We start from the raw sequence: 7,264 nt of genomic DNA on the forward strand, positions 1-7,264 counted from the left end.
TACATGTTTTGAGCGTTTAATGCCCATTTGTAGCTTCTCATGGGTGTTTAACGCCCAGCTGTAGCATCTGGCTGGCGTTAAACGCCAGAAAATCCTTTATCATTGGGCATTTTTCTGAACGCCTAGGATGCTGCCAATCTGGCGTTAAATGCCCAGAAGTTGCTTCTTTCTGGCATTTAACGCCCAGATGGCCATCTCTACTGGCGTTAAACGCCCAGTAGATGCTCCTTTTGGGCGTTTAATGCCCAAAATAGCTCTTACTGGCTTTTTCGCACCAGTGAGCTTCTTTTTGCTATTTTATCCTCTGAATCCTTCTGTAACTCTGTGAACTCATGCAATTGCTTTTTTACCTTAAAAATAATTAGTATGAACCTGTAAAATTCAATTAATAAACAAAATGGCTGGGTTGCCTCCCAGCAAGTGCTTCTTCATTGTCTTTAGCTGGACTATTACTGAGCTTTAATCAAGTCTCAGTTTTGAGCATTCTTGCTCAAAATTGCTTTCAAGATAATGTTTGACTCTCTGTCCATTAACAATGAACTTTTTGTTAGAATCATTATCCTGAAGCTCTACGTATCCATATGGTGACATACTTGTAATCACATATGGACCTCTCTACCGGGATTTCAATTTCCCGGGGAATAATCTGAGCCTAAAATTAAACAGCAGAACTTTCTGCCCTGGCTCAAAGACTCTGGATGAAAGTTTCTTATCATGCCATCTTTTTGCTTTCTCTTTGTAAATTTTTGCATTTTCGAAAGCATTAAGTCTGAATTCCTCTAGCTCATTTAACTGGAGCAATCGTTTTTCTCCAGGTAACTTGGCATCAAGGTTTAGGAATCTGGTTGCCCAGTAGGCCTTATGTTCCAGTTCCACTGGCAAGTGACAAGCTTTTCCATACACAAGCTGGTATGGAGAGGTCCCTATAGGAGTCTTGAATGCTGTTCTGTATGCCCACAGAGCATCATCCAAGCTTCTTGCCCAATCCTTTCTACGGTTAATCACAGTTCGTTCCAGGATTCTTTTAAGTTCTCTATTAGAGACTTCAGCTTGCCTATTTGTCTGTGGATGATATGGAGTTGCCATCCTGTGGCTGACTCCATATCGAACCATAGCAGAGTAAAGCTGTTTATTGCAGAAATGAGCGCCCCCATCACTGATTAGTACTCTAGGGACACCAAATCTGCTGAAGATATATTTCTGGAGGAATTTCAGTACTGTCTTAGTATCATTCGTGGGTGTTGCAATAGCTTCCACCCATTTGGATACATAATCTACTGCCACCAGAATATAAGTGTTTGAGTATGATGGTGGGAAAGGCCCCATGAAGTCAATACCCCAAACATCAAACAACTCAATCTCCAAGATCTCTTGTTGAGGCATGGCATAATTGTGAGGCAGATTGCCAGATCTTTGGCAATTGTCACAATTAAGTACAAACTCTCGGGAGTCTTAGTGGAGAGTAGGCCAATAGAAGCCATATTAGAGGACTCTTGTGGCTGTTCGCTCACTTTCAAAATGTCCTCCATATTGTGATCCATGGCAATGCCATAGGATCTTCTGTGCTTCTTCTTTAGGCACACATCTATGGATTATTCCGTTCGCACATCTCTTGAAGAGATTTGGTTCATCCCAAAGATAGTACTTTGCATCTGTGATCAATTTCTTTGATTGCTGCCTACTGTAGTTTGCAATGTCTGCAAACCATGGTACTTCCTGGATGGCAAAGAGTTGCTCATTTGGAAAGTTTTTAGAGATCTCATTAAGAGGGAGGGATGCCTCTTCTACTGGTTCTATTCGGGACAGGTGATCAGCTACTTGGTTTTCTATCTCTTTTCTGTCTCTTATTTCTATATCAAATTCTTGCAGAAGCAACACCCATCTTATGAGTCTGGGTTTTGAATCCTGCTTTGTGAGTAGATATTTAAGAGCAGCATGGTCAGTGTACACAATCACTTTTGATCCTACTAAATAGGATCTGAACTTGTCAATAGCGTAAACCACTGCAAGTAACTCTTTTTCTGTGGTTGTGTAGTTTCTCTGTGCATCATTTAGAACATGACTGGCATAATAAATGACGTGCAGAAGCTTGTCATGCCTTTGTCCCAACACTACACCAATGGCATGGTCACTGGCATCACACATTAGTTCAAATGGTAATGTCCAGTCTGGTGCAGAGATGACTGGTGTTGTGACCAGCTTAGCTTTTAGAGTCTCAAATGCCTGAAGACACTCCTTATCAAAGATAAATGGCGTGTCAACAGCTAGCAGATTACTCAGAGGTTTGGTAATTTTTGAAAAATCTTTTATAAACCTCCTATAGAATCATGCATGCCCCAGAAAGCTTCTGAGTGCCTTAACATTGGCAGGTGGTGGTAATTTTTCAATTACCTCTACCTTAGCTTGATCAACCTCTATTCCCTTGTTCAAAATTTTGTGCCCAAGGGCAATTCCTTCAGTCACCCTAAAGTGACATTTTTCCCAGTTTAAAACAATGTTAGTCTATTGGCACCTCTTTAGAACAAGTGCTAGATGGTCAAGACAGGAGCTGAGTGAGTGATGAACGGATAATTTATATGCTTTTTGGCATTGTTTTAAGGTAGTTTTTAGTAGGATCTAGCTACTTTTAGGGATGTTTTCATTAGTTTTTATGTAAAATTCACATTTCTGGACTTTACTATGAGTTTGTGTGTTTTTTTGTGATTTCAGGTATTTTTTGGCTGAAATTGAGGGACCTGAGCAAAAATCTTATTCAGGCTGACAAAGGACTGCTGATGCTATTGGATTCTAACCTCCTTGCACTCGAAATAGATTTTCTGGAGCTAAAAAACTCCAAATGGTGCGATCTTAACGGCGTTGGAAAGTAGACATCCAGAGCTTTCCAGCAATATATAATAGTCCATACCTTATTCGTGATTAGATGACGTAAACTAGAGTTCAACGCCAAATCCATGCTGCATTCTGGAGTCAAACGCCAGAAACACGCCATAAACCAGAGTTAAACGCCAAAAACACGTTACAACTTGGCGTTTAACTCCTAGAGAAGCCTTTGCACGTGTAAAACTCAAGCTCAGCCCAAGCACACACCAAGTGGGCCCCGGAAGTGGATTTCAGCATCAATTACTTATTTCTGTAAACCCTAGTAACTAGTCTAGTATAAATAGAACTCTTTACTATTGTACTAGGTGTCTTTGATTGTCTAGTCTTTTGACCATTCGGTCTTTTGATCACAATTTGGGGGCTGGCCATTCGGCCATGCCTGAACCATCACTTATGTATTTTCAACGGTGGAGTTTCTACACAACATAGATTAAGGTGTGGAGCTCTACTGTACCTCAAGTTTTAAGGGAAAGTACTACTATTTTCTATTCAATTCAAGTTTATTCTTATTCTAAGATATCTGTTACACTTCAACTTGATGGATGTGATGATCTGTGACACTCATCATCATCCATCCTTATGAACGCGTGATTGACAACCACTTCCATTCTACCTTAGAACGAGTGCATATCTCTTGGATTCCTTGATCAGAATCTTCGTGGTATAAGCTAGAATTATTGGCAGCCATTCCTGAGAATCTGGAAGATCTAAACCTTGTCTGTGGTATTCTGAGTAGGATTCAGGGATTGAATGACTGTGACGAGCTTCAAACTCGCGATTGTTGGGCGTGATGACAAATGCAAAAGAATCAATGGATTCTATTCCAACATGATCGAGAACCGACAGATGATTAGCCGTGCTGTGACAAGAGCATTTGGACCTTTTTCACTGAGAGGATGGGAAGTAGCCATTGACAACGGTGATGCCCTACATACAGCTTGCCATGGAAAGGAGTATAAAGGATTGAAAGTAAGAAAGCAGTATGTTGCAGAGATTCAACAAGGACAAAGCATCTCCATACACTTATTTGAATTTCCACCAATGATTTACATAAGTATTTCTATCTTTATTTTATGTTTTATTTATTATTACTTTCAAAAACTCCATAATCCTTTGAATCAGCCTAACTGAGATCTACAAGATGACCATAGCTTGCTTCATACCAACAATCTCCGTGGGATCGACCCTTACTCACGTAAGGTTTATTACTTGGACGACCCAGTGCACTTGCTGGTTAGTTATGCAGAGTTGTGAAGAAAGTGCTGATTTAGTAGATGCGCATACCAAGTTGAATGCCATTGTTAGAGATCACAATTTCGTGCACCAAGTTTTTGGCGCCGTTGCCGGGGATTGTTCGAGTTTGGACAACTGACAATTCATCTTGTTGCTCAGATTAGGTAATTTTCTTTTTGTTTTATTTTCAAAAATCTTTCAAAAAATTTTTACTTCTATTTTCGAAAAATTATTCTAAATTTTTAAGAATGAATTCTAGTGTTTCATGAAGCATGTTGAAGCTTGGCTGGCTGAAAAGCCATGTCCAAATCCTTTTGGATTGAGGCTTCCACTTGTAAGCATAAAGGGCATGTATATGGAGTTGGATGAAGTATCAACTGTTGCATGCCTAATTTATATCCTAAAGCTGGCTGGCTATTAAGCCATGTCCAACTCCTGGATCGGAGCTTTAGGCTAACATTGAAAGATTCCTGGAATTCTTATTAAAAATTTTGAATTTTTTATTTTATTTTTCCTATATGTTTTCAAAAAAAATATAAAATAAAATACAAAAAAATCAATAAAATCATAAAAACCAAAAAAAAAATTTGTGTTTCTTGTTTGAGTCTTGTGTCATGTTTTAAGTTTGGTGTCAATTGCATGTTTTCCTTTTTCTTGCAATTTTCAAAAAATTCATGCATGTGTTCTTCATGATCTTCAAGCTATTCTTAGTAAGTCTTCTTGTTTGATCTTGATATTTTCTTGTTTTGTGCTTTTTGTTGTTTCTCATATGCATTTTTTAATCCATAGTGTCTAAACATTAAAAATTTCTAAGTTTGGTGTCTTGCATGTTTTCTTTTCTTGAAAATCTTTCAAAAATAAGTCTCGATGTTCATCTTGAAATTCAAAGTGTTCTTGGTGTTCATCTTGACATTCATAGTGTTCTTACATGCATCATGTATTTTGATTCATAATTTTCATGTTATGAGTTGTTTTTTGTATTTTTCTCTCTCATCATTAAAAATTCAAAAATAAAAAAAATATATTTTCCTTATTTTGCTCATAATTTTCAAAAATTTGAGTTGACTTAGTCAAAAATTAAAAAAAAAAAACTTAGCTATTTCTTATAAGTCAAGTCAAATTTTCAATTTTAAAAATCTTATTTTCTCAAAACTTTTTCAAAAATCAAATCTTTTTCATTTTTTTTATTTATTTTCAAAAATTTCCAACTTTGATTTTCAAAATCTTTTTCTTATCTTTATTTCATAATTTTTGAAAACTTTACTAACAATTAATGTGATTGATTCAAAATTTTGAAGTTTGTTACTTTCTTATTAAGAAAGGTTCAATCTTTAAATTCTAGAATCATATCTTTTAGTTTCTTGTTAGTCAAGTAATCAATTTTAATTTTAAAAATCAAATCTTTTTCAAAATATCTTTTTCAAATAATATCTTTTTCAAAAATTTGATTTCAAAAATCTTTTCTAACTTCTTATTTTTTCAAAATTGATTTTCAAATCTTTTTCAACTAACTAATTGACTTTTTGTTTGTTTCTTATCTTTTTCAAAACCATTTAACTACTTCCTCTCCCTAATTTTCGAAAATCACTTCCCTCTTTTTCAAAATTTTCTTAATTAACTAATTATTTCAAATTTTAATTTTAATTTTAATTTTAATTCTTCTCTTAATTTTCGGAAATCACTAACCCTTTTTCAAAATTAATTTTCGAAATTATCTCCCTCTCATCTTCTTCTATCTAATTATTTATCTACTAACACTTCTCTTCATCTCAAGAATTCGAACCTATCTTCCCCCTTGTGTTTGGATTCTTAACTCTTTTCTTTCTTCTATTCCTTTCTTCTTCTACTAACATAAAGGAATCTCTATACTGTGACATAGAGAATTCCTCTTCTTTTTTTGTTCTCTTCTCTTTCATATGAGCAGGAACAAGGAAAAAGGCATTCTTGTTGAAGCTGATCATGAACCTGAAAGGACTCTGAAGAGGAAACTAAGAGAAGCTAAATTACAACAAGCCAGAGACAACCTTACTGAAATTTTTGAACAAGAAAAGGATATGGCAGCCGAACCCAACAACAATAATGCAAGGAGGATGCTTGGTAATTATACTACACCTACTTCCAAGTTTGACGGAAGAAGCATCTCAATCCCTGCCATTGGAGCAAACAATTTTGAGCTGAAACCTCAACTAGTTGCTCTAATGCAACAGAACTGCAAATTCCATGGACTTGCATCAGAAGATCCCTATCAGTTTTTAACTGAATTTTTGTAGATCTGTGAGACTGTAAAGACTAATAGAGTAGATCATGAAGTCTACAGGCTCATGCTTTTCCCTTTTGCTATAAGAGACAGGGTTAAAACATGGTTGGACTCTCAACCTAAAGATAGCCTGGACTCTTGGGATAAGCTGGTCACGGCCTTCTTGGCTAAGTTCTTTCCTCCTCAAAAGCTTAGCAAGCTTAGAGTGGATGTTCAGACCTTCAAACAAAAAGATGGTGAATCCCTCTATGAAGCTTGGGAAAGATACAAGCAGATGACCAAAAGGTGTCCTTCTGACATGCTTTCAGAGTGGACCATTTTGGATATATTCTATTGTGGTCTATCTGAGTTCTCTAAGATGTCATTGGACCATTCTGCAGGTGGATCCATTCACCTAAAGAAAACACCTGCAAAAGCTCAAGAACTTATTGACATAGTTGCAAATAACCAATTCATGTATACTTTTGAGAGGAATTCTGTGAATAATGGGATGCCTCAGAGGAATGAAGCTCTTGAGATTGATGCTCTGAATGCCATATTGGCTCAGAACAAAATGTTGACTCAGCAAGTTAACATGATTTCTCAAAGTCAGAATGGATGGCAAAATGCATCCAACAGTACTAAAGAGGCATCTTCTGAAGAAGAAGCGTATGATCCTGAGAACCCTGCAATAGCAGAGGTGAATTACATGGGTGAACCTTATGAAAATACCTATAATTCCTCATGGAGAAATTATCCAAATTTCTCATGGAAGGATCAACAGAAGCCTCAACAAGGCTTTAATAATGGTTGAAGAAACAAGCTTAACAATAGCAAGCCTTTTCCATCATCTTCTCAGCAACAGACAGAGAATTCTGAGCAGAGCTCCTCTAGCTTAGCAAATATAGTCTCTGA

At 36.6% G+C, this 7,264-nt stretch overlaps 1 non-coding gene across 1 annotated transcript; it reads right to left on the bottom strand.

Moving 5' to 3' along the window:
- Positions 1 to 6,566: 6,566 nt before the first annotated feature.
- LOC130971293 (small nucleolar RNA R71) lies at positions 6,567 to 6,674 on the bottom strand. Its single transcript, XR_009082519.1, has one exon. It is a non-coding gene; the product is annotated as a small nucleolar RNA R71 (small nucleolar RNA).
- Between the last annotated feature and the right edge of the window lie 590 nt (positions 6,675 to 7,264).

This window comes from Arachis stenosperma, chromosome 3 (assembly GCF_014773155.1).
Source record: "Arachis stenosperma cultivar V10309 chromosome 3, arast.V10309.gnm1.PFL2, whole genome shotgun sequence".
NCBI lineage: Eukaryota > Viridiplantae > Streptophyta > Magnoliopsida > Fabales > Fabaceae > Arachis > Arachis stenosperma.